This window comes from Aquarana catesbeiana, linkage group LG04 (assembly GCF_042186555.1).
Source record: "Aquarana catesbeiana isolate 2022-GZ linkage group LG04, ASM4218655v1, whole genome shotgun sequence".
NCBI classification, from domain to species: Eukaryota; Metazoa; Chordata; class Amphibia; order Anura; family Ranidae; genus Aquarana; species Aquarana catesbeiana.
This window is the reverse complement of record NC_133327.1, coordinates 553,275,619-553,303,129: the sequence shown is the minus strand read 5'-3', so window position 1 is coordinate 553,303,129 and position 27,511 is coordinate 553,275,619. Positions and strand designations below refer to the sequence as shown.

Below are 27,511 nucleotides of genomic sequence, written 5' to 3'. Positions count from 1 at the left end.
TCCCAAGTGGCAGCAGTGTGAATCAAACCTAAGTTATGAATAATGACTACAACTGTAGCTTTTATTCATTAATTAATGGAGAGCAAGACTGAGCTCTCACATTGACAATTTAGCACTGCAGATTACACTGGGAGATTGGCTATTCCGGTGTAATCAGTGGGGATCTGTTGTCTGTGTGACAGCTGTCTGTGTGACAGCTGTTTTTTTTTGACAGCTCCAATCTGTTTATCAGGAGCCTCTGAAAAAAGTACACGGACAGCCTTCAAACAGAAAGCTGAGCCTCATTGATTACACTAGGATAGCCAGTCTTCCAGTGTAAATAGTCAGCAGAGCAATCTGTATTTTGAAAAAAATAGTCATGTAGAGCTCAGGAGACAGCTGGAGAGCAGACGAAGGAGCAGCTCCCTCCTCATCTTTGCCTATCTACAGCAGCACCCAAGGGTATCTCTCCTGCACTGGGTTGACCCGGCCCCAGTGACAGTGCTGGGTTACTGAATGACCAACCTTCAAGGACTAGTGCTGTCACAAGACAGGAAAAGGAATGAGTCACATGATCCCCCATTCTCAGGAGTAATGGGCAGAAAACTGAAGGGAAGCTAAGTGTGTTCTGCCAGTGATGCTGCCATTAACATGAACCATTACATTTTACTTTATAATCAGACTTAGGTAAAATGAATATCTCCTAAGCATACAACGTTTAGGAGATATTCACCCTGCATGCAGCCGCTGACGTCAGCGGTGCATACGCTCTGAAGATCCTGCTTATTGTGCCAGAACTTCAGAGCTGCTTGCCGGAACCGTAGGCTCCTGCATGCTTGTTTGGGAGTGACATCATTGTGGCTCCAGCCACTCACAGCGCCGGAGCTCGCGAGCCCAGAAGTAACATGGGGGGAACATGTCGGCCCCCTCGGCGGTGACTGGGCGACGCTGCAGGGGCTTCGCTCTAAGGTAAGTATTTTATAATGAGCTAGTATGCGGTGCATACTAGCTCATTATGCCTTTGTCTTACAGGTGCTTTTTTTTCATTTTTTGGGGGGGGGCATAAAATCGCTTTAAGATTACAGATCCAATATGAAAGTGTTCTATTACACTCTAAAACTTCGTTCAGCTTTAAGTGATGCAGTACAGATTGTATCAGTTAGAATAATGGTATCTAGGCAAAAGGCCCTGTATAATTACTAAACATGTGTTCTGCAGTGATATTCATCTATTTTTACTACATAAAGTTTGAAATGATCACTACTTTCTCTGAAAAATAAAGGTAAATTGCAGTGCTAATCAGTGGATTCATTGCTTATTTTGTACAGGTAAGGTTTATGTATATACAGTACTAGTTTGTATTGTATACGACTTTGACCTTTCAGACACTACATTTACAAACATTTCTAAGACGGTTAGCAGGTTGCCTTATTGGGTATAAATTTGTGTTTTGGAAACTTTTAAATCACAAACAACCATTCAGTCAGTTGTTTAAATTGTACACAGTTTGTCTGTTGTGTAAAATATTGTCTCAGTTGTCATGTCTATGGATTTATTGGAAACGGAAGCTGAATAAAGGTTTTAATTGCGGTCTGTGTCCCTCTATATAGCTGACCATTGGTATGGGGGATCCAAAGTTTTACAATTGTTACTGGAACAGGAATGAAGCTGGCCATAAACGAATAGATTTTTTTCTTTGTGCCTGTGATCGTAATGGAAAAAAATGAACCCAATCCTCCATCCATCCTAATGGCGTGGGTGGATGAATCTCCCACTAAGGCTATTGTATTTTGTCAGCCAGCACATGACTACAGTGGGCGCTGCCAAATGGTGCCTGCAGCTGATTGGCTGAAGTCAGTGTTTGGCTGAGAATTATCCACCAAGCTCCTTTGATATTTGGATCAAAGGATGTTGGGTGGAAGGGTGCCGACAGGGCCACCCACTGCTCAAATTAAAAGTAAACGTTAGGGTTTTGGATATACTTTAAGCAATGAAGTGTATACAAAGCAATGTTTTCCATTTCAAAAACAGTAGAAAAGAGCAAGTGCCTTTGTCGGGATTTTATTTCTGGTGTACTGTCTGTGTCCCTGCTGAAAAGATTCCCCCTCTCTATTTGATTTTGAGTTGTCACCTAAACATAAACAGAGAGGACTTGTTTTCTTATAAGAACTATCCAAGATGAATTCCCTTACTTTGAAGAGATCTCCACTTACTGAGACATGCAGTGAATAAAAAGTCTACTCAGTGGGACATTGATGGCAAATAACACTTTTCACAAGGTTTTAACAACTACATACTCTATCCATAGCGAAAAAAAATAGTGTTTTCTTTAGATATCGTGTACTTTAATATTTAGGAAGTAGATTTTCTGTTGGGAAATGTTCGATGTGAGCTTGTTGTTGGAAAGTCCGACCGTGTGTATGCTCCATTGAGCATTTGCTGTCAGAATTTCCAACAAATGTTTGATAGCTGGTTCTCAAATTTTCCGCCAACAAAACTTGTCGGAAAGTCCGATCGTGTGTACACAAGTCCGTCGCATTGTATTGTATTCATTGTATTGTCTTTTATTGACTATTTTATATTATTCTTGTGATTTTTAAACGATTAGTTTATTTTGTATAATGTTTACAATATTTTAAGTGGCTCTGAAGTCATAAGGTTTTTTAATGCATTCTATGTGCCAGTCTGGGGGTCCTCTCTCCATTTTCCACTCTCCCACAGGTTGAGAGCAATGAGAGTTATTGGCTCTTGCTGCTGTCAGCCAAATCCAGTGAGCATAGAGTGGGGGGGGGAGCATGTAACATTTGCTGAGATTATTATCATATCATCACTTTATTTTACTTTTCTGAAATTTACAATAGTGCTGGACAGCAGCACCCTGGACAATTCCTTTGTTACATAACGCATTTATGTGATATCATTAACAGCTGTAAATAATATTGCAAAAATATATATTATTTTTATATTTTTATTATTGTAATATTATTGTAAACATATATATTAGAAACATATTTCAGTTAGAAGGAAATATATTTAAAGTATTGAGTGTTGAGTTGGTGTTATGGTAATAAGTTCAACTTCAAAGGTTGGCCTTTTGGTTTCCCTGATCACATCTCGCCTGAGTAGTAAACAACAGCCTTCTTTGACTCATCCAATCAGGCTGTGCCCAATTTACATTTACTAGGTACAGTGACCAATTAGGGAGAATTATATTAGCCACAGTACAGAAAGGAGGGGGGGGATATAAAGCTTTGTGACCAAGCTAAGTCCTCTTTGGTGTGGGAACAGACAGCAGTCACAATGGGCCAACCTGAAGTAAACAGGTAATCTAACGCTATACTTGCATCTTATATTGTATTGTAAATATGGTTACTGTGGGTAATTTGTAAATATCATGTAAGCCAGGGGACCTACACTGTACATTGTGTTGTAAATATTGTCTGGTGTGTAATTTGTATATATAATGTAACCCTATCAATAAATGTGTATTGCGGATGGAACTACCTCTTTTGTGTAAGATCTCTCAGATCTAGATATGTATATGTCCCTACTACTGAAATGATTGAGGTGTATGCACATATTCACAGAAACTAGGCAACACCTTGAATGATCTTGCCTTGAACCCCGTTTTTCTTGAACCTTAAACTCTTTGCTCCTACTATGAACTTACTGATTCAAGCCATGTCTCTTCACTTCCTGTTTGCCAGAATACTGTGCTCTCTCCAGCCTATATTTTGCTAGTCACTCCTGCTGCCGTCCGTATCTTCACTACCACTCATTGCCGACCTTTGGCTTATTCCTCGACTATGCTTCTGCTTGATCCCAACCTGCAACCACTCATTACCTACCTATGGCTTGTTTACTGTCTATGCTTATGCTTATCCCTACCTGCTATATCTTCTACTAAACCCCGGTTTGCTCACACTCGGGTTGGGCGATCCTGAGGATTGCAACCTGGCACTAACACACAGTAAAAACCCATCTCTGCCATCAGGAGCTCTGGTGAACACTGATTAGTACTCAGATTCTGCTCCTCAGGTGAGCCCATATCACCCGCTAAGGTGACCTGCTTCTGTACTTATCCAGCTGGTCGATGGGTGCCACTCTACTACTATAGCTACAGGCCTCTGCGCTTGACTCCAGACCATGACAATGTGGCTCCTAGGGGGAGTGCAGGCAAAAAATAACAAAGCTACAATTAGCTGCCAAAATGGTACCATTTTTAAAAATGCCCCAAATAAATATGTGTAATTGAGCATTGTAAGTTAAATCCTTTGCTCTTAACATTGAGACAAACAGGATACATTATATTCCATTTATGAGCAATTTGGAGATTAGCAGGTAATTCTTTTCTTGGCATCTTTGCACAAATCAGGTCCATAGTTTACAATCAATATATACAAAAATAATATAATTCATGAGCTCAACCTGTCAACACCTAAAGCCTTTCAGCTGCTCGTTTTTCATAGGCTTTAGCAACAGATCTGTCATGTACCTGCGGCAGAATTCTCTAGTGCATTGGGCAGCTGCCAGCCTCACTAGGAGCGGTGACCTATTTACTAAAGTATTAGCAAACACTGCAAATGCACAAGATGGCCAGAGGTATGAAGTACCGCTTCTTAGTGACGTGCATGCGGATGTAACAATCAAAAGTGAATTTGCATCTCTTCTTCATTTGCACATAACGTGGATAGATTTTTATCACAGATTTGGGTTTGGAAAATAAAGCATTACTAATCAAATCAAAGTGCTCTGGGACATTCCTTATCTTGTTTAGTCAGAGATTAAGTAAGATATCTACTGTTTATGGAGAACTTCTTCAGGAGTCCACTTAAGCTTTAAAAATACATTTTGCGTTACGCAAGATGTAGGAAAACAGAAAGAAAAGTACTGTTTAATGTGAATTTGTAATGCAACAATGAAAAGTTACATTTTACTATGTACTGACCTAAAAAGCAAAACTGTCCAAAAATGTTTTTTTTTTTTTGTTTTTTGTTTTTTTGCAAAGAGTATATGAATAACACAAATTAACCCCTAAACCTCTCTCCCCTCCTCTATGTTGCAACATTTTTTTTTCTTTTATGTCTTTTATATATTTTCTTTATATCTGTTATATAAAAATGTGATGGCAGAAAAAAGACCAAGTGGTCCATTAAGTCTGTCCTAATTGTTTTTATATGTGCGTTTGTTTGTTTTTTGGTCTGAATACAGATCTGTGTTTGTCCAAAGCATGTTTGAATCCACTTACTGTTGACTGACTCTGTACCTCTGCTGGAAGTCTATTCTAAGCATCAACTTTCGCTAAAATAATAATTTCTAAGTATAGTTTGTGCTTTCCTCCTGCTAGTTTGAGGTCACATCCCTGTGTTCTTGAGCTTGGCTTTATAATCCTCTTGTAACAAGAATTAGTCCTTACAACTCCAAATGACATTGTTGCCAGGCTTGTAAAATTCATGTTGGTGCAGTTGCTGGGAACTTTGTTCCTATTTATTAGGGTTGTCCCGATACCACTTTTTAAGGACCGAGTTCAAGTACCGATACTTTTTTTCAAGTACTCGCCGATACCGATTACCGATACTTTTTTTTTTATGTCACGTGGCAGTGTTTTTTTTTTTTTAACAGTGCTTTCTTTTTTGGGGGGGGGGGGGGGGGTGAATGGTGTATGTGTGTGTGTGTTTTTTTTTTATTATTTACAATTTTTATTTTTTACAATAATATTTTTTTTTTATTCTTTATTGCAATATGTGTGTTTTTTTTTTTTTTTTTTTTTTTAATCCCTGTTGGGGGGCTTTGGTGAGATATCAGGGGTCTTAACAGACCTCTGATATCTCCCCCTTGAGACAGAGAAAGAGACAGAGGATAGAGATTCCCCAGTCCCTTTCTCTCCAGCCTCAGCTGCACTGAGAATGAATGGAGAGAAGACACCGGCTCCTCTCCATTCATAAACTGACACATCGTAATCACAGGAGATTACAATGTTTCAGTTATGTGAATGGACAGAGTCAGCTGACTCTGTCCATTCACAAAGGAAGGAGGAGGAGGACAGCACAACGGAGGGGGACAGCGGAGAGGGACAGCAGAACGGAGGGGACAGAGAAGGAGAGGGGGACAGCAGAACGGAGGGGGACAGCGGAGAGGCACAGCAGAATGGAGGGAGACAGCGGAGAGGCACAGCAGAATGGAGGGGGACAGCACAGAGGCACAGCAGAACGGAGGGGACAGCGGAGAGGCACAGCAGAACGGAGGGGACAGCAGAGGGGGACAGAGAAGGAGAGGGGAACGGCGGGGGACAGCGGAGGGGGACAGAGGAACGGAGGGGGCATGGAGGAGGATGCAGTGACAGTCAGCGGTGACCGATCACCGCTGTATGTCACTAAAGCCGCTGAAAGCCGCTGGGGGAGAATCTTGTAACTCCCCCATGCGCCGATCACAGCTGACTTCCAGGTATCGGGGGAAGCATCGGGAGCATTTGCCCGAGTACAAGTACATTTTGATGAGAAAGAGATTAAAGCTGAATTACAACTTTCTTTTCACTAGAACTGAATGTAATGATCAGTCCCAACATAGATTATACCTCTATACCATGTTGTTCTGTAGTCTGTAGATGCCTTGATATTCTGGGTTTAGTTGTGGCTTTGTATCATGTGACACTCTGTATATATTGCTGATAGACTCTGTCTCTTCCACAGCAACTTCCTGCAGCAGGAGATAAAGTCTGTAACTCTCCCCTTTGTAGTCTTTCAGACTCTGCAAATGATGTAACTTCCTTCACAGCTCTGATGGTGAGTGGGATTGAATATATCCTAATAAGCATTCAATCCCACCCAGTCACACCTACAGGAAGAGCCCAAACCTCCCAAGTCCCACCTCACAGATCACAGCATTATTCAAGAAGGAAACACCTTCATATATAGCCTGTTCTGAAATCTAGCTGTGTTGCTGCTGGGCAGGATTGAATGAATCACAATTGGAATTCAATCCTGCCCAGTTAAATATGCCGAACAGTGTGAACAGGGAGAGTCCAACCCCACACATCCCACCTCACCAGACCTTGCTCTCTGTGAAGTGATTAATTCGCATATAAACGAAACACCTTCATAATAACCTCCCATAGCCCTTCCTCTGTAGTCTTGCAGTAAGCCATTATTCTTTGGCATACAGGAATGACACAAGGAGAGGTATGACACCTTTCACCACCCACATGAAGGCCCAGAAACACCCACAGTAACCCCATCAACTCCCAGAACTGATTCAAGTGACTCCCATAGCCATAGCTACAGCGGCTCAAAGGATCATGGGAGATGTAGAATCAGAAAACGTGAAAAAAAATTGAAATTCAGGCCTTCTTTAAAGCAATCTACTGGGCTAGCCAGAACCAGCTCTACAGGTAGTCTATTCCACATTTCCACAGCTCTTACTGTGGAGAAACCTTTCCATATTTGGAGATTAAATCTCTTTACCTCCAGACGTAAAGAGTGCCCCCTTGTCCTCTGTGATGACCTTAAAGTGAATAACTCAACACCAACTTCACTATAGGGATCACTTATGTATTTATACATGTTGATCAGTACAGTACACTAAGCGATGAACTTCTTGCACTGAAATGTACAAATCCGGCTGTAGTATACAAGTGACAGCAGGTTGCTCGCTCGGTGCCTCTTTCATTCATAAAATGCCTTGTATTCTTTTCACAAGGCATTATGTGATTGAAGGAGCAGAGACGGTGGCAGTCATCCACATCTCCTCCATTCACAGAATGAATAGTATTTGGTGAAAAGAATGCAGGAGGTGCCACCACTAGAACAGCCTGATAGGATCTCTATACTCTATAGCAGAGATGGCGATCCTTGGCACCCCAGATGTTTTGGAACTACATTTTCCATGATGCTCCACTATGCTGCAGAGTGTATGAGCATCATGGGAAATGTAGTTCTAAAACATCAGGGGTGCCAAGGTTCGCCATCACTGCTCTATAGAATCTGTAAGTTTCAGTGCCAGACGAGCTGAATGAAAGCAAAAGTTTTCCCTAACGTAGCAGCAGCCTCACATGTCACACACTTCATTAGTGGTAATTGAGTTTTACAGCGCAAAAATCCAAAAATCATTTTTGGCTGAAGTTCAGCTAATCAGCTTTAAAGGAAATGTCAGGTAAAATATTCTCCTACCACTTCCCTATATTTTCTGTGCTCATTAATTACTAACTATGAAATCCACCCGTTAAGCATGTCCTGAATGACAAGATTTTGGCATGTATAATCCATGGTCCTTTCTCCTTATAGGCAAATATATTTTATTCTACCTTTTGAAGCCTGGGGTGCAAGCTTCATCCCTCTACTTTATCAGGAGGTGCTCCTGCCATTCCACACTCAATCCGGCATGCACCTTGCTGTGGTTCAGGGTAGAGAGCACATGAGGACAGATAGGACACCTTTGGACAATGCAACAGCCTGGAGTTTGGAGACCAGGCTTCGAACAGAAAACCAAGCTTTTTTTTTTCTCTTATACAGCTTGTTTGTATGGCACTCCACTAGTGCGGGTTCAGCAGGTTAATAAACAAATGTGTCGAGTTAGCCTTTTTAGAAAATCAGAGAGGATAAAAGAACAATAATTGCATACTCCATCGTAAAATGGGGAAACAAAAAAAACACAAAGGCCGAAACATTAGCTGTCTGGCTTACAAGTTTGTATTTTAAGTGCTGTAAAAACAATTCAAGATAATGTTTTTAATTTTGATTTAAATGATGTAATTGCTAGTGATTAGCTGCTCAAATGAGCTGCCAAATAAATATTATAAATGTAATTCTGGACATTAGCCGTCCATCCAGGCAAGTTTACAACTGTGAATGCAAATCTTGGAAGGCTTTAAAAATAATGATGAAAATCAATCAGCCGACTCGTTTTTATAGTGCAAATAAAGCCCTCCAGACGATGGAAGTGGGTTAAATGAATAAAACTCATGGAAAAAGACTCGTTATTGATTTGAAAACAGATGGGAATCCGTACACTCACACAGGCTTTAATTCCCAGAGCTGGATGGACTCCAAATTTCTGTTTACTCTGGTGGGTCCTTTTAGAGCAGCGTTAAGACCTGATAAGCATTAGTACAAATGCGACATTACAATGTGTATGTTATGTTCATTTTAGAAAGTTCCATTTGTTAGCGGACTTTCTGGTAATGCTGCTCTTTTACAGGTCTGGTGCAAGGTCCGTACACAATGGTTTTCATAGATGTTTTACCTCACAGGCACACATTTGTGTTTGCAATTTTGCCCTCCCACTACAGCCATTACCAATAGGATTGTCTTCTCCTTATATTTTATTTATTTTAAGGTCCACCCTATGGCATGAGGGCCATGTGTGGCCCTTAGTTACTTGTTGCGCAGCCCTTTGTAGCCCCCGTAGTAGGAGTGTAATCATTGATTTGCAAAGTGGCTGTAATGTCAGTCATTTCTAGAAATCTCACATAACATGTCCCCAGTGTCTGATTGTCTTCTGCTGAATGTTTCTAGCCTCAATAACAGTACCTGTCTGCAGTCTGATTATCTTCTCTGGTATGTTTGTAGTCTATGACAGGCTTCTGTAACATTACATATGTTACATATGTTGGATAACCTCTACTCTAAGCAACAGGGGTAATAGGACTTTGAAGTAGAAATTATTACCAATCTCATCACCAGAGGAAAAAAATAATTAATTTGCACCTACCAAAAAATGAAAATATCCTTGGGTGGACTGCTTCTTTAAGAAAATATGGCTTTTTGAAGGTTAAAGCAGAGCTCCAGATGCAAGACATCTAATCAGGCACCATTATAATACATAAAAACAATTCTAAATATACTAAAAAAAAACTTTTCCATATTTTGGTTATAGTATTGAAGCTTCCGATGGTGACTTACTGACTTACAGTGACTTGTATTCCTAGAGTGGCAGCTTGGCGGAGGAGCCTTACATTATAGCCTTGTGATTTATTTACAGCTCACACATCAGCTCTTGACATTTTTTGCAGTCAAATAGAACAAGTTTGTCACCCGGCGGATATGCTGTAATATTATTTTTTCTAGATTTCCATGTGAAGACACCATATCCATTTTCAACACAAGAGACAAAACGGAATATGTATGTTGAATAGTCGCCAGAATGGGAAAACAAGTGGAGCATTTATTGACTGACTTTAGTTATATTATATTGGTTATTTTTCAGTACTAATAGTAGTGCCTGTACAATTTATAGTATGCCTATGGCCAGGTTATAGGGTTATAGTATTATAATAAACAAGCTGTAAACAAGGCCACACTGACCTACAGGTATTGGGCACCAATTCAAATTTAACAGCAGAAGCACTGCATCCTTTCTCTCAGATGTTCAGCTCACCCAGCCCAGCCCCCCCCCCCCCCCCCAGAGCTCCTGCTCTGTATGTGCATTAGATATGGGAGTACTGCTGATTCACAGCTGGGAGCAGTGGTGGCCCGTCGCACGGGCGCCGCCCCCCATCTATGCGTCCGGCCCCATAATTTACATGCAGGGAGCTGGATGCATGGATTCCAATGGGAAAGGTGTTTTATTTTGAAGCACGTGATTAGAGCCAGGGGCTCTAATATGCTTCAAAAAAGGGTGGGCTCAGGGCGCAGAGCACTGCGCTCCAAGCCCACCCAGTTGTGCGACAATAGCAAATGAATATTCGCTATTATCACACTGATTCTCCTCAAGGCTAATCAGGAAGCGGGTCGTGAGACCCATTTCCCGATTGGCCAAAAGGAGAAGCCATTTTATTGGTCTATGAGGAGAAAAGGGAAGGAGGAGGGAGGAGCAGTACGGCCAAGGAGATGCATGGGAAGCTGACCGACGGAGCCGGGACATGGAGGAAACTGAGGGGGGAAGCCGCCTTCTCCACCTGTCAGCACAGGGTAAGTGAGCTGGTGACCGGGGGGGGGGGGTATGGTGAGAAGTGCAGGCTGGAGCGATGGGGGGATCCATGGTCAGGTCCATCTGCCGTCCCAACCCCCCCGGCACCAGTCGCCGCTGGCTGGGAGGTGGGAGCAGGGTAAGCTTAGCTGCTAAGAAAATTACTTTAAAGGTCAAGTTTACCTTTTCCAGAATATAGGTTATGCCAGCTTTGTAAAGCATCCATTATTTTTTATTGTCATACCTCTAGGTCAGTTGATCCTCTCCTAAAAACCACACAAGGATAAGAAGATCCTGGCCTAGATGAACAGAATGAGGGATTAAATCAATCATGCTTAAAGAAGAACTATAGGTAAAAAAAACTTTTTAAAAAATCTGCTGCTACAAATAATTTAATCTCAAAGGGGATATGCCACCTCCTGGATGGCTGCCTGTTATTTACAATTTTATTGAAGCTGGGAGGTAAAGCTGTTGCTATACATTAGGCGCTCCAAAAGGAGACTTGCAGCTCTCCTACAAACCAGCTGTCCTGTAATTTCTCCACCCCTCCTTTAGTTTTGTTCAGTCACAGACCACTTTGTATTCCGTGAACCCATTCTCAAATAAAAAGCATTTAGTGTATGGACAGGGGCAGGCATGACAGCTTGTAAATTGTAAAGAAAAGGCAGCAATCAAGGAGGTGGCATACACCTCCCGAGATTTAACTATTTGTAATCCTGCAATTTTTTAAAAACATTTCCTTGGAACATATGCTTTGATCAGATAGGTTATATTTATAATTAGGTATGAACCGATGTTCGAGTCGAACGTAAGTACAATTTGGGGTGTTCACGGCAAATTTGAAAGCCGCGGGAACACTCTTTAAAAGTCTATGGGAGAAATCAAAAGTGCTAATTTTAAAGGCTTATATGCATGGTATTGTCATGGTATTGTCATAAAAAGTGTTTGGGGACCTGGGTCCTGCCCCAGGGGACATGTATCAATGCAAAAAAAAGTTTTAAAAACGGCTCTTTTTTCGGGAGCAGTGATTATAATAATGCTTAAAGTGAAACAATAAAAGTGAAATATTCCTTTAAATTTCGTACCTGGGGGGTGTCTATAATATGCCTGTAAAGTGGCGCATGTTTCCCGTGTTTAGAACAGTCCCTGCACAAAATGACATTTCTAAAGGAAAAAAAGTAATTTAAAACTCGCGGCTATAATGAATTGTCGATCCCGGCAATACAGATAAAAGAAGTCATTGAAAAAAATGGCATGGGATCCCCCCAGTCTATTACCAGTTCCTTTGGTTCTGGTATGAATATTAAGGGGAACCTCGAACCAAAATGTAAAAAAAAAATTGGGTGGGGGTCCCCCCAAATTCCATACCAGGCCCTTCAGGTCTGGTATGGATATTAGTGGAAACCCCGTGCCAAAATTTAAAAAAAATGGCGTGCGGGTCCCCCTCAAAATCCATACCAGACCCTTCAAGTCTGGCATGGATTTTAAGGGGAACCCCGTGCCAAATTTTTTTAAAAAATGGCGTGGGGGTCCCCCCAAAAATCCATACCAGACCCTTATCCGAGCACGTAACCTGGCCACAGGAAAAGAGGGGGGACGAGAGAGCCCCCCCTTGTTTATGTCACCGTATGGCCCCGCCCCCTCTGATGCCCCAGGAAAGCCATAGGGAAGCCCCCATGCGTCAGAGGGGGGCGGGGTCACCCGGGAACATCACGGTGTGGCCCCGCCCTCAGTTATAAAAGAACTGTCAAAGCAAAGACGCATTATACAGCGGGAGCCTCCCATGGAGGCGGGTCGTGCAACTTTTTTTTTCGGTCCGTCGGCGCACTGACGCACAGGGACTTCCCTGCATAGAGCAGTGTACATGATTGCAACTAACATTCATTGCTTGTTCCAAGCAAAGCAAATTGAGGTTAGATAGAATATGAGAGGCTCGGTAGATCAAGGAGGACATTGCAATGAGGCAGAAAAACACAGTAAGAAATTATGTCATGATAAATAAATGACAGGATCATTAAATAGTGAATGTGTATGGATTCATTTTAGATAATAAAGATATTGTTTAGTGTTACTTTTAATGTCTGTTTATGTTAATACTACTTGAAGACATACAACTCATGTAACTCCTGAAGAAGTCAACACAGGTCTACAAAATACACTGAGAATTCCAACTCCCTACCATATATCTACAATAAAAGTGGCACACGAGTAACTGTAATATGTCATATCTTTTAGTAACAAAGTAATATAAGCTCTCAAGTTTCGGTGGTGTGGCTGAAGTCAATTGGTGAATTGTATGAATGCTTGTTGGGGGCTTGGTACCACTTCAGCTTGTCTTTTTTTTTTTTTTGGGGGGGGGGGGGGGGTGGTAGTTACTGGAGAAATGTATGATCTTTTAGGGATTTTGCAGTTGTAATTGTATAAAGAAAAATTTACGAGTGAAAATAATTGGGGGTTTTGTTACACATATGGAAAGTTGGTACCTGTAAAATCCTAAGGGGTGTCCTGGAATACATTCCTATGTGTATGTTTTATACAAGTCTGGGATGTAGGTACAGTGAATGAATTGTGCGGATAGATGGCCCACATGCTGTGAATCTAATAATATATATCATTTTTTTTCCTGTAGTTCTTCTTTAAGGGGTGATTATATGCATGTGGAAAGTTGGGGTTCAGGATTTCCATAGATAATTTGCTCCAGTTAATGCACCTTGTGCAGGTCATTTGAGATTTCGCCAATCCAGGAATACAGTACTTGAATAATTAGTGATTGTGGCTGATAGACAATGTTGGCATGCTAATTTCTGCACCAGTAGAAGTGAAGATATGCTCCAGCATATAGCCATAATATTGTATTAGAATGTATTGAAGAAACAGTCATTTTCTCATACTGAAGCACTGGTATGGCAGGAATCAGCAGTTATTTTCCATGAAGATTTAAGAGGCTGCCAAGAACTCAGAATATTGCAAAATAGCATGCAGCGAAGACAAGCACAATCTTGAACCACACAGTTCGGTGTGGAGACATATAATGACAAACTGAATAAGAGTCCACAGAAGCTCTTCATTACATTAGTTTATCATGGGATTGTGGGTCATCTGATTGACTGTGGGTTACTGATCTTTCATGTTTCTCTTAAACTGTGCTAGTAATTGTTTTGTCTGTGCAATAATCATTTGGAACAGTGCCCTACAGTGGCTTTACTAATCCCTGCAATATACTTCCTCATTACCCTTTGATTTATAGCTAATAACCTGTTTGAAGATTACAGACAATTTATATAATACATTCATCACCATCACCAAATAAAGAAACATTTGTTCCCAAGAGCAAACTAATATGTGATACAGCACTAAACTTTACTGTGAATATTTTACAAGATTTGAGGGAATCACTGACGGGCTTCCTTTGCCAACCTTTCCTTTTCACAATGTCAGGTCCCTGGCTGTCAAGTTGATCCAGCAGCTTCACTGACCTGGAACACATGCAAATCAGTAGTCCTGTTTTGACTTATTTATTTACTTTACTGGGATGGTCATTGCTGACCTTATTGACCTACATGCTTGTTCTATGTCAATGAGGTCAGCAATGGCTGCCCAAAGTGTCCTTACTACGGTTTACCTTTAAAAGGGATTGATAATTTTACTGCTCTTGTGGTGAGAACATTGCTGGAGTTTTAAAAGTGTGTAGGTGTAGTAGTAACATATTAGGACCTGGCTGTAATCTATTAGGAAAATGTATCAAGGAGAAGCATGGGCCTTACATAGCATTTAAGCAAAGGAACACATCTTTGATAATCAAGATGAGTGAATCAATAGAAATGCCACTACCATTAAACCCAGCTGCTTTTAAAGTTTTACTTGTAGGGTTTGGATCTGCCATTTTTGTGTTTTTAATATGAACTAAAAAATTGAGTATGTCTATTCGACGAGAGATAGCTGTCCACTGTATTTCATAGCAAGAGGGTTGAAAGTGTGTTAAACAGCCTGTATACCCTTTAACAGTAGACCCAACAATTCTTCCTTGCTCTGAAAACCTAAGCTGTATCCTCATTGACAGGAGAGGCTTGCAAGCTTTTGGAGCCCAGAAAGAACTACTTGTATTTTTTTTTTTTTTTTTTTTTTGGGGGGGGGATATTTTACCTACCTTTTATGGAGGCATCTAAGTTGCTGCCCCCCTGTCATGGCAAAGCAGACCCTTTACCCATTCACTATAATACAAAGCAGTATTAAAAAATACATTTTAGAATGTGTAGAAATCCAGAGGATGTAAAGCACAGACCTGGGAAAATAGCAGCACCAGGGCCACATCTGGCCCTTGATGCCTCCTTTGTCAGCATGAGGCACGCTGACAGGTGTCTGTATGGAGAGCTGCAAAAACTGGAAGGAGAGAGCCTGAGGAGCTAATGGTACATTGGGGAGGCTTGGTTCTGCTGAAAGAGCATTGCTTAGGAGATGTCCTGATGCTTTCCCGCCACCCTGCTGCCCATCCAAGTTCTTCCTGAGTTAGCACCTTCAAACCCCAAGAGTTGTGCACCTGTTCTTCTCACCATGTCAGGCCCTGCAGAAATCCCACTATACCGATCTCAGGCTCTCTCCTTCCAGTCACAGTGCTTTTCAGAGGTTATTTGAGAGGCAGTGGAAAGTTATTATATCACCTACTCACCACCTGATTTAACCCTATAATGCTGCACTACCATGCTGCAATTGTGTGCACTGCTTGTGGTTGCAGCGTGGCCCTATTGAGCTCCCTAGGTATGTTTGACAAGCGGTGCCGCTTGTCAAATTCTGCAGCCCAAACTAAAGATGCTGCAGACGCATGTGCACAGCCCCATCAGGCTCTTATTTTACAGTTTGGGTGGGCAGTCTGGGGCAGTAAAATGGCAGCTCAGCCACACACTTTTATCACCCCCAACCACCTGTCTGAAAGAGACCTATTTCATGAGCAGTTGTACTTATTATTCCTAGTGCCAGGTGTTTGTTTTCTGTATGTTTTTGTACTTACGGATCGTCACAGGTCCAAAATTATTATTGAGTTCGGCCCTCCATGACAGTCCCAGTTTCTCATGGGGCCCAATGGGAAAATCAATTGTCTATCCATGATGTAGCGGCTCTTTTTGGATCAAAGAGATTTTGCTGCTTGTCAGAAAATTTCTGAGTGCTAATCCTTTAAGAAATTAGTTGCACTCTAGGAGAAATGCCCCTGTTCAATGACTATAACCCTCCAGGCACCTTGGAGGGAGTTTTCAGCAATTTTGCACATATAACTAATAGTTGGCACAAGGGAGTTTTTTTCTTGCAAAACAGATCCATGGCTTATTCCAAGCAGAGAACACTGTAGACATTATCACTGTTAGCAGCAAAGAAAGATTACTTCATCTAGTAAGGCAGCATTTCAGATCGCATTATTATTATCCTTTATCATATTGACAACAATCACTTGGCAATCAACCTAACTACATCTAAAGTTGGCTGCACCCCAGTTTGATTTTTTTATTTTTATTTAATCTGTTGGATCAGCAAAATGTACCATTTACTGGTTAAAGCCCAATTTTTGCTTAGACAAAATACATTGAAATTAATCACTCAGCAGCATTTAGGATCTGCCCACCTCTTGAACAAAAAGAAGAACCTGTGATGTCACCCAACTGTAATAAAAAAAAAACACCTTTAAAAAAGTATGTGTACATTTTTTTTTGTTAAAGATGTAGCTAATCCTTCAAGGGAGCTGGGAACCAGAAGGGGAAGGATCCCCAACCCAAAGTTGAGCTTTAAAGTGGTTGTAAACTGCTGGGTGTCTTTTTTTAACAGACCTGCAAGGTAAAGCCATTATGTGCTAGTATGCATCGCATACTAGCACAATATGTGAAACTTACCTGAAAATGAAGCATTCCAGCAATGCAATGTCATTGCTGGAGGCCACTTTCATCTTCACCCATCTTCCTTCTGGGTCCACAGACTTCGGTTGTGTGACTGATCTGAGCTGCGATGTTGTCACTCCCACACAAAACGCTGGGAGCCGCCATTTACGGCACAGGATACTGAAGGAACGGCCCAGGTGGCCGTTCCTTCAGAGAGCATGTGTCGATGATGTCACCGACTGCATATATATAGTAAATAGCTCCTAAACTGTGCACGTTTAGGAGATATTTACAGTACCTATAGGTAAGCCTTATTATAGGCTTACCTATAGGTACAAGGTAAAGATTAAAGTTTACAACTACTTTAATGTAAAGACCAACCTGTAATAAATTTACGTTAATGTTTAGGCTGACCACCATGTTGCAATAATATTAGAAAATATTGCTATTCTAATTGATCAGACCTAAGGATAAACTTAATGGTGAGTGCTCTGCTTTAGATTTCATTAGGGATGTTTCCGAGATTCCTAGAAACTGAAGGAAAAGAAAAGTGTTAGTACCAAACCTAGCAATCAACCAAAGGTATGTTTTAATTTTCTTACATGATAGATGGCAATGACTGCTGTAAGCGGAACATCAAATTTTATTTCCTCCAGTCTTATGCTGTCCGTGCAGATGGCCAGCCTTCAAAGATTTAGTAACGCCATAAGGAAAAAAATTAAAACTACTGAATACAATTACATAGTGTACCACTTATTGTGAGCTCCATATTATGTTTGGGCCCCAGGCATTTTTACTTGTTCTGAACACACTGCTATATGCACGCACCTGATACACACTACAAGGTAAACAGGTTTCATGAAGGTTCCCTTGGAGCTGTTTCATTCCTAGATAGACAAGTAATCCAGAAAAAGATACTGTTTTAATAAAGGAAACAATACAATTTAACAAAAAGAAAAGATTTCATTATTCAAGTAGCATGTGATAATTAGATATAACAAAATAAGTCCATACATGAGACAATGTAGCTAGTTTACACCAAATTAAAGTCTCCCCTCTTTACTTCATTGAAAGACATTTCAATAAACCAAATGGGAAGGGACTTTTGGTTTGCAGTGAGCATAAGCAAACATGAAAAAAAACACAAAAAACAAAATCCTACTTATTAAAGCCTTAACTAAACAGAAGATAACCCTGGCTCAATTCCAGAAACACAAATTCAGACAAATGAAAAATGTAGCAGTTTTACACCCAGCCGAATATCAAACACCCCACAGCCCAAGTGCTTTTTAACTTTGTAATGCACAGTGCTTAACTGGAATGAGGGGGCGTGGTGTGCCATAGCATCCACGCTGATAAATTCTCTCAATTTAAAGTACATCTGCCATGAGAGAATAATGTGGGCTGGCCTTGAAGCCTAGATACCAAGACCAAATTTAACAGTGTCAGTATGTGTTGGTTAACTTGCCTATAACTCTGTAATAGAGAGACAATCTGCCCGGGTTCCAATGAAGCAAAATAAAAATTAACTAGAGTTGGGAAAATGGAGATCCAGACTATAGCACAGGTTAAACAAAAATGTCACGGTACTTAAATAAAGGAAAAATTTACCACTGTCCTACGTGCCCTGGATTTCAAACTATCTAGGGGGAATCAAAATTATCCACTATGGTCACTTTGACCAGTTTTAATCTTTTTCATGGCGATTCAGCCTGTGAAAGGGAATTGGCCTTGGCCCAACTCCAACCCAGCATGCAACCTCTTTCCCTTCTTTTTTTAATCTCTTTATCTTTCTATTTCTCAGTTTTTTCTTTTTCTCTGTTAACATTTTCTGCACTGATGATGATTGCACTTTAAAGAGAGACCCCCTCATGAGGTTATCAATGTTTATCAGGATTTTCCTGTTTTTGTGGGCATTTTCCTCCTTGTACAATGTATTCCCTTAGTGTGGGCTCTCCCTCTCCTTTTTCCACTTTAAGGATATCAGTAAACTTGTCAATTTTGCTGTAAGCTTCTCCTACTTTATTGACCGTCGATCTCCATGTTGTTGTACACTTGGGCGAGTTTCCTATTTACCTTGAGAACCTGTATACACCTTGTGCTTTACATCTACATATGTATGTGCTCAATAAAAACCTATTGAAACAGAAATTTTCAAACCCAAACTTAGCAGCAAATGTTATTCAAGTCAATTGGGGGCAAATCTGTATATTGAATTCTGGTCATTCTCAAGCCTAATAGGTAAATTGTTGTCAGAAAAGCGAATAGGGATCTGAGCACCACCATGGGGAACATTTAACAAAGCAAAACATTTTTTTTTAAATACCCTACTGCAGGGAGAGGGTCCTTTTAGTGGCATTTCGAGGTAATATGGAAAAAACACAAATTATATGCTTGAAAAAAGCTTTATGTGCTTTTATGGAACTGTATGATTTTCATGAGCGTTAATAACATCATATTCTGATATCACATTTTTGAATGTGTAATTGATTTTTTAACTTTTACAATTAGCTTGGTTTAAATAATGCAGCTGCACCTAATCTGTCTGTCATTTCGACCTGAAAAAAGGCTTGGAGGTGGTTTTTGCTTCAACACCTGATTTGTTATCAAATGTGAATTGACCTGAATTAACCAGTGGAAGTAACAGCCAAACAGATCTAAAAGCTATATAAAGTCCAGCAGACAATTCGACCTTGTGTGGGCTTCATCGGACCTGCAGCAGACTTTTTCAGTCGAAAATCTGACGGACTTTAGATTTGGAACATGTTTCAAATCTTTCCGACGGACTCGAGTCCGGTCGAAAAGTCCGCTCGTCTGTATACTAGTCCGACGGACAAAAACCGACGCTAGGGCAGCTATTGGCTACTGGCTATCAACTTCCTTATTTTAGTCCGGTCGTACGTCATCACGTATGAATCCGTCGGACTTTGGTGTGATCGTATGTAGGCAAGTCCGTTCATTGGGAAAGTCCATCGGAAGTCCGCCGAAAGTCCGTCGGATAGACCGTCGGACCAGTCCGGTCAAGAAGTCCACCCGTGTGTACGCTGCATAAAAAAACACAAGTTGGCCAGTGGCAAAAAAAGTTTAATATAATATAGTAATGTTTGTGGGCTTCTTTTTTTTTGCAATACCACACTGCATTGTATTAGAAGTGTATAAAAACAAATGAGAAAACTCTTGAAAACTATTATTCCACATTCCTGGAACTCCTTCCATCTGATGTATCCCCAGTTATTTACAAATCAATACAATTATATTAGGTATGTGTTTGAAAGAAATTGGATAGAGTGAGGACTGTATGCAGGTACTTGAATATTGCAAATACAGATAGACAAGGCAAGATTTATATTGCAATAAAAATGAGCGTAGTGTCTGAAAGACAATAGCCACAAATATTAATGGAGCACTGGAATAGGCCACAAACTTTGAGACACAAAGCAGTATTTACCCTGCAGCAGTCGTTAAAAATTTTTATTAATTAAGAGAATTAAGAAAAAGTCCTGATGCAGAAAGATTGTGTTGCCCCTTTATAGTGCCTGTGCCCTGGAAAAGGCTGCAAACTTTGTGCCTTGGAAAAGGCTACCCACGTTCACATCAGGCCATTTTGACATGTGATTTGACATGTCAAATCGCCGGCTATTGCACTACTTTTGGTGACTTCGGGGGCAATTTGAACAGATATCTGTGCAAGAACCCGCACATATGTCTGTCAAATAGCTCCCGAAGTCGGACTGACATGGAGGTTTAAAATCGTGCGAGTTCAGTGTGAACCTAGGCTAAGCAGGATTTACCCTGCAGCAAACATAAATGAGGTCCAGCTGCAGAAACATTGTGTGGCACCTATGCATTGCTGGAGCAGCAGAATATTTTGAAGAGGAACACAAAATTTACCCTGCAGCAAATATTAGAAATGTGGCAGCTGTAGAAATATTATTTAAAAATCTTAAAATGCCTGGGAAGTGGGTACTGGATTAGGCCACTAAGTGTGAGACACAAAGCAGGATTAGCCTTCCCATCAAGGGAGGGAGTGGGTTTAGCTCAACTTTAATGGCAGCTAGAGATCGGGCTCGGGCGTGTTCAAAACCCCACGTGCCCGATCCCGCCAGGAAGCAGACACTGCACAGGGCTAATCACAGGCAGTGAGACATTTCCCGGTCCGCAGCTGCACAGATCGGGAAATGGGGTTTCAAACACGCCCATCTCCAATGGCAGCTATGCAATAGAGGGAATAATTATATGGTGTTTTGGTGCATACTACTTTACTACACAAGTATGCAGTGATGTGTTGCAAACAAAGGGCAGCTTTCACTGTGTCAGCAAAAAGTATATGCTGCGGACCCCAACATTAACCACCTAAGAACCAGAAGGTTTTACCCCCTTAATGACCAGGCCATTTTTTGTAATACGGCACTGTGCTACTTTAATTGACAATTGCGTAGGCGTTGGATGCTGTACCCAAAAAAAAAATTGATGTCATTTTTTTTCCCACAAATAGAGCTTTCTTTTGGTGGTATTTGATCACCTCTGTGGCTTTTATTTTTTTGTGCTACAAACAAAAAAAGACCGACAATATTTTTAACTTTTTGCTATATCACATATCCAAAAATAATTTAAAAAAAAAACTAATTTCTTCATCAATTTAGGTCAATATGTATTCTGCTACATATTTTTGGTAAAAAAAATCCCAATAAGCACATATTGATTGGTTTATGCAAAAGTTATAGTGTCTACAAAATAGGGGATAAATTTAGGGCCTTTTAATTTTTTTGTTTTTCCTGGTAATGGCAGGGATCAGCAATTTTTAGCAGAACTGCAGCATTGCGGCGGACAAATCTGACCCTAAGTGACACTTTTTGGGGACCAGTGTCTCCAATACAGTGATCAGTGCTAAAAAAATTGCACCGATCACTGTATAAATGAAACTGGCAAGAAAGGGGTTAACATCCGGGGCGATCAAAGGGTAAAGTGTGTCCTAGGGAGGTGCTTTCTAACTGTGTGGGGGATAGACTGACAGGGAGTACACAGAGAGATCGATGTTCCTGATTACTAGGAACAGAAGCTCTCTCTGTACTCCCCTGTCAGAACAGGGATCTGCCTTGTTTACATAGGCAGATCCCCGTTCTGCCTTTCTGTGGAGAGATCGTGGGTGGCCGGCGGACAATGCGGCCGCCGGACCCGCGCATCGGCTCCCGATCCGTGCCGCGAGCGCGCTGCCACAGTATCTATTGCACGAAACGACGTACGGGTACGTCATCCCACGCGTCCCCTGACACAGTATACAGCATCTGCGGCACACGGTCTTTAAGTGGTTAAAAAAGTTTCTTAACTCTTAATGCTAAAAAAAAAAATTAAAAAAAAAATAAACCCTGAAAAACTAAACATCATTCCAATTATTTAACCCAGCAGAGAATAAAAAAGTGGACAAAAAACAAAAAAAAACACAAAAAGACTGCAAGGGGGAACCTAGCAGCTAGGAGTCTGAACCTCATTTATGTTAGTGTTGATGGCGGAAACCGTTGTGTGGGCAACTGATTTTCTGTGTGAACTTTCTCTGTGTTAATAAAAGTTGGCCAGCAAGCCCTTACACAGCATTTCTAGAGTGGCCTGAACTCACTAAGAAGCACTACCACTGAGCAAAACTCCCCACACCATATAGCAACTAAAGCCGCGTACACACAATCGGATTTTCCGACGGGTAATGTGTGATGACAGGCTGTTGGCGGAAAATCTGACCGTTTGTATGCTCCATCGGACAATTGTTGTCGGATTTTTCGCGGACAAATGTTGGATGGCTGGCTTTAAAATTTTCCGTGGACGAATGTCTGTTGTCGGATTTTCTGAGCGTGTGTACACAACTCTGTCAGACAAAAGTCAAAAGTACAAACACGCATGCTCGGAAGCAAGGACAAGCCAGAAGCGGTCAAAATGCAGCGCACATTCTCCTCTTCTTTATTGGGATAATAATGAAGCTGCTTTGCTGGTGATACTGGTGGAGTTCTGCCAAATGTATTTTAAAAGGCTTTTATTTTCTAGTGATATCAAGAATAATATTATTATGCTTTTTTTTGGGGGGGGGGGGGGCAAGTTACCACAACACCATTATCCTGTAGTTTTTAAGATCAAAGATACAACTATGTTGGTGTCCCTTGTCAATTTTACATTGAATTTTTTTAAATGTAACTGCCTACTCCCAAACTGTCATTTGAAGTAAAACACATAGCCAAGTATTATTCTCCACAATGTTTTTATTGTGCATTAAAAAAAGAAAACAAATAAAATTAGACATGATATCTGCCAATAGCACTTAACCAAAAAGTGCATTCTATGCATCCAAAAATATAGAAAATATACCAAATCAAATCATTATTCAACCAAAAAATAAAATAAAAGCCTCATGCGTGTGTCCCGCTTCCTAATATAGGGGGTCACCAAAGCCAAAAGTTGGTGAAAACAGGGTTCCGTCATCCAGAGATAATTCCAAAAATCATCCGGATTATTCTCCTGGAGCTCCTGCAGCAAAGGCATATGACATAATTGGTCACCATTAATAAAGAAACCAATTTTTGGTCCAAGAAATCCTCCTCTTCCTTTTCCTGGACTGGACTTGGGTCAAAGCAATAACTCCAAGGACAATAATAAATAACACGTTATCTCCTCCGATTCCGCAACATGTCTAGTTGATGAACAGCCGTTCGGAAACAAACTGAAAAATACGAAATGAAAAGCACTAAATGAAAAGCGCAAAATGAAAAGCACAAATCAACACTCACCAAAATTCTAACACAAAATTAGCAGAAGGAGCCCAAAGGGTGGCGCTAAAGAGCTGAAAAACCACGTAGTACGTCACTATGTTCATGTTTGTTAGCTGACAATTCCTTGCCATTTGTATGCAAGACAAAATCCAGGTGCACGCCTTCGGACAAAAGTCCGAGGTTTTGTCTGCGTAAAATCCGATCGTGTGTACGAGGCTTTACTCTCCCTACCCAGACTGGCAGCAACTTAAGCTACTCCATCACACACTGAGAAATTGCTGCTGGGAATCCAACCTTCTGTAGTTGGGGCTTGACAAAGCTTATGTTCAATGGCCAGCAAATGCATTATGGTTACACAGAATTTGTTCTGGAGCATTTCCACATTAATTCCCTGGGACCGTAGATTTCAAAAACACTAGATCCGCCAAAACCCTGTGAATTCACTGAACCGGAACCTAACTCAGTAACACATTTTCTAACCTGAATATTTTTTTCATTAGGGCATTTAAGGCTTTTATTTGGTACTTAGTGGATCAACAGCACACGTTTTATTTATTTTTTATTATAGGTTGACGATTAGACAAAATGATTTTTTTGGGGGGGGTTTTTTTGTACAATTTATAATTCTTTTTTGCAATGTTTAAGATTTGTATTCACTAACATATTGCACTGTGACAGCTACAGCCTGCCTCCTTCAACTTTCCATGTGTATCTCTCTTTTATTTCATAAATAAACCCATGAGTTCACCATGATTGGCTGTCGTGTTGATGACTTGTTGGGAACCAATCAACCCGTTTCCTGATCATTAGTGTGAGACCAGTACGGTCAGTAACAACGTTGTCCACTAGCTAGGAGCCCACACTGCTGAAGGCCCCAAGTTCTGCAAAAGAATAGAGCTTAATAATCCCTTAGCAAGGAGCTGAAGAACGTTAATCTAAGATTCCAAGAGGAAAGCAGTTAAAGGGTGATCTACACTTCTATCAGTTCTTCAGAACTTAGTCATTTGTGTGTAGATTTATCTTTTCAATGCATGTAAACGTTGACACAACTAATTTTTTTAACAAAATATGTTTCTCATTTCCACAACAGGAAAAAAAAATTATACAAAGTGAAGTAAATCTCCTTTTTAGCCTATATTCATATATGTGTGGGTCAAGAACATGTGTGTAAATGCACACATTCCCTACCCACAGGCAAAACAAGCTGCAATTTCGTGCAGCCGCGTTTTTAAAAAAGGGTTAGGAACTTTTCAGTTGAATGGGCTGCTGTGCCCACGCAAACGCACACACGTGACCCACATAAGTGTGAACCTACTCTTAAACAGTCACTGGAACAAGTGCCCCAATTGGAGGATTTCCCCTCTTTACCTGTTCGGATCATAACTCAGATTCATTCGGGTTTTTTTCAAAATGACATGGGTCACCAGGACACATAAAGAGAGGGAGTAAGTTTTCTTCTTGGAAACCTGAGTGTGTGTAGAATTGGAGCACCACATATTCAACTTAATTTCAAAGACAAATTGTTTACAGAGCCAATGTGTTTCATGGGCTGTACCCCAAAACTTTTATCAGGGCTGAAATGTACCATAAAAATAGAAAATAATAAAACATTATAAAAGTCATACATTATTATTATACACCTTAATGTGACCCATGATTCTAAAATCAAAAACCTGTAACGGCATAATAAAAATAAATATAAAAAAATAAGCATACTATATTGCTAATAATTAAATAAAAATAGTCATACTTATAATAATACAATGTAATAGTAAAATTGAAAACTTATATTTTTTATCTCAACAACTGTTTACTAGGGGTGATAGCAACCTTTCTGCCTGTTCCACTAGAGGCATGTTCAATTTAAGTTTAGTGAATGAAATTTGAAATAGCAAGCATTTAACATAAGTAATAAAAAAAATGACCTTCACTTTAATATATACTGTGATCATACTTTGTTTTGTTCTGACATTCTGGCATATAGAAGTTGCAGAGATGTCAGTAACAGTTCTTTCATTAATAGTCACTCAATAGCCATCAGTTTGTCCTGGATGTGAAATTTGCTTTCAAATGAAATAGATCCAACTAATCTGTCCAATTTACATTGGTTGGAAAATGAAAGCACACAAAGTGATGTCCATGTTCAGTAAAGAGAGCCACCTTAGCAGGGTGGATGCTGGTGAACCTTACCCTCATCCTCTTTTGGAACAGAGGGCCAGCGGAGAGTACAAAATGGTGGGATAGAAGCTCTGAGCAGGGGCGTTGCTAGGTCTACAAAAGATCTGGGTCTAGAGCCCATAGCAGCAAAGTAAAGAGTCATACGCTTGGGCAGGCATACACAGGAGCCTCCCCCTTACATCAGGGTCTCCAGAGAGCCTCCCCTTACATCAGGGTCCCCAGAGAGCCTCCCCATTACATTAGGGTCCCCAGAGAGCCTCCCCATTACATTAGGGTCCCCAGAGAGCCTCCCTTTACATCAGGGTCCCCAGAGAACCTCCCCCCACACATCAGGGTCCCCAGAGAGCCCCCTATACATTAGGGTCACCAGAAAGCCTCCCTCTATATATCAGGGTCCCCAGAGAGCACCCTTACATCTAGGTCCCCAGAGAGCCTCCCCCTTACATCAGGGTCCCCAGAGTTCCTCCCCCTTACATCAGGGTCCCCAGAGAGACCCCCTATACATCAGGGTCCCCAGAGAGCCTCCCCCTTATATCAGGGTCCCCAGAGAGCATCCCCTTACATCAGGGTCCCAGAGAGTCTCCCCCTTACATTAGGGTCCCCAGAGAGCCTCCCCCTATACATCAGGGTCCCCAGAGAGCATCCCTCTTACATCAGGGTCCCCAGAGAGCCCCCCTTACATCGGGGTCCCCAGAGAGCCTCCCCTTACATCAGGGTCCCCGGAGAGCCTCCCCCTTACATCAGGGTCCCCAGAGAGTCCCCCTATACATCAGGGTCCCCAGAGAGCCTCCCTCCTACATCAGGGTCCCCAGAGAGCCCCTTCCTTACATCAGGGTCCCCAGAGAGCCCCCCTATACATCAGGTTTCCTGGAGACCCTCCCCCTTACATCAGGGTCCCCAGAGAGCCTCCCCTTACATCAGGGTCCCCAGAGAGCCCTTCCTTACATCAGGGTCCCCAGAGAGACTCCCCCTTACATCAGGGTCCCCAGAGAGCCTCCCCTTACATCAGAGTCCCCAGAAAGCCAACCTAAACATCAGGGTCCCCAGAGAGCCTCCCCCTTACATCAAGGTCCCCAGAGAGCCTCCCCTTACATCAGGGTCCCCAGAGAGCCTTTCCCCATAAATTAGGGTCCCCAGAGAGCCTCCCCCTTACATCAGGTTAAGAGAGAGGGGGGTGAATGAAAAGGGGTGAAAGAGAGAAGGGGGTGGCTGAGAAACCCCTAGCCCTGCCTGCAGTCCCTACTGTCCCAGCCCCTGTCTGTGTGGGTAGGCTTGTGCGAACCACCTACCTCCCGCCCATCCTCGGTCCGCCTGTTTTCTTCCTGTTCCAGTCACAGCTAGCAGGGAGAGGAGGTTGGAGAAGGAGTGCAGGCTCTGGGAGGCGCCAGGGATGCTGCTCAGGGTGGCGGTGAGGTCTCGTCTTCTCTTTCTCCCTCCTGGCTGCCCACGCCTCCCCCTCCCTGTTTGATGCCGCTGCTCTGCACCCCACGTCGCCACCGGACCAACAGCAGGATGCTCTAGTCCAGGAGTCCCAGGACCATGACTCTTTAGGCCCCACGAGCACTAGCGCGAAGGAGGAGGAAGTGGAATCCTCCTCCGCTTTGAATGCTGGGCAGGAAGGGAGTTGCGGCCGTGATGTCTCTGGTTGCTAGACGCTGGGCGGCTCTAGCAACCAGTGACCAAAAGTAGAGTCAGGAGAAGGTGGGGGCGGAACCGGAGTCAGCGCTACCGTGGCTCAGTCCGCCCCTGTCCCCTGCATACATATCTGGATCCCTTTATCTCCATTACAGGGAGGGCAGGGCTATTGGAAGATTACAGAAGATAGCTAGGAAGCAAGAT

The 27,511-nt window shown here is 41.7% G+C and overlaps 1 protein-coding gene across 1 annotated transcript in view; it reads left to right on the top strand.

The window, feature by feature from the left end:
- The window catches only part of SLC24A3 (solute carrier family 24 member 3), a 528,734-nt gene that overhangs the window by 96,395 nt on the left and 404,828 nt on the right, over positions 1 to 27,511 (top strand). The gene's annotated exons all lie outside the window — the stretch shown is intronic.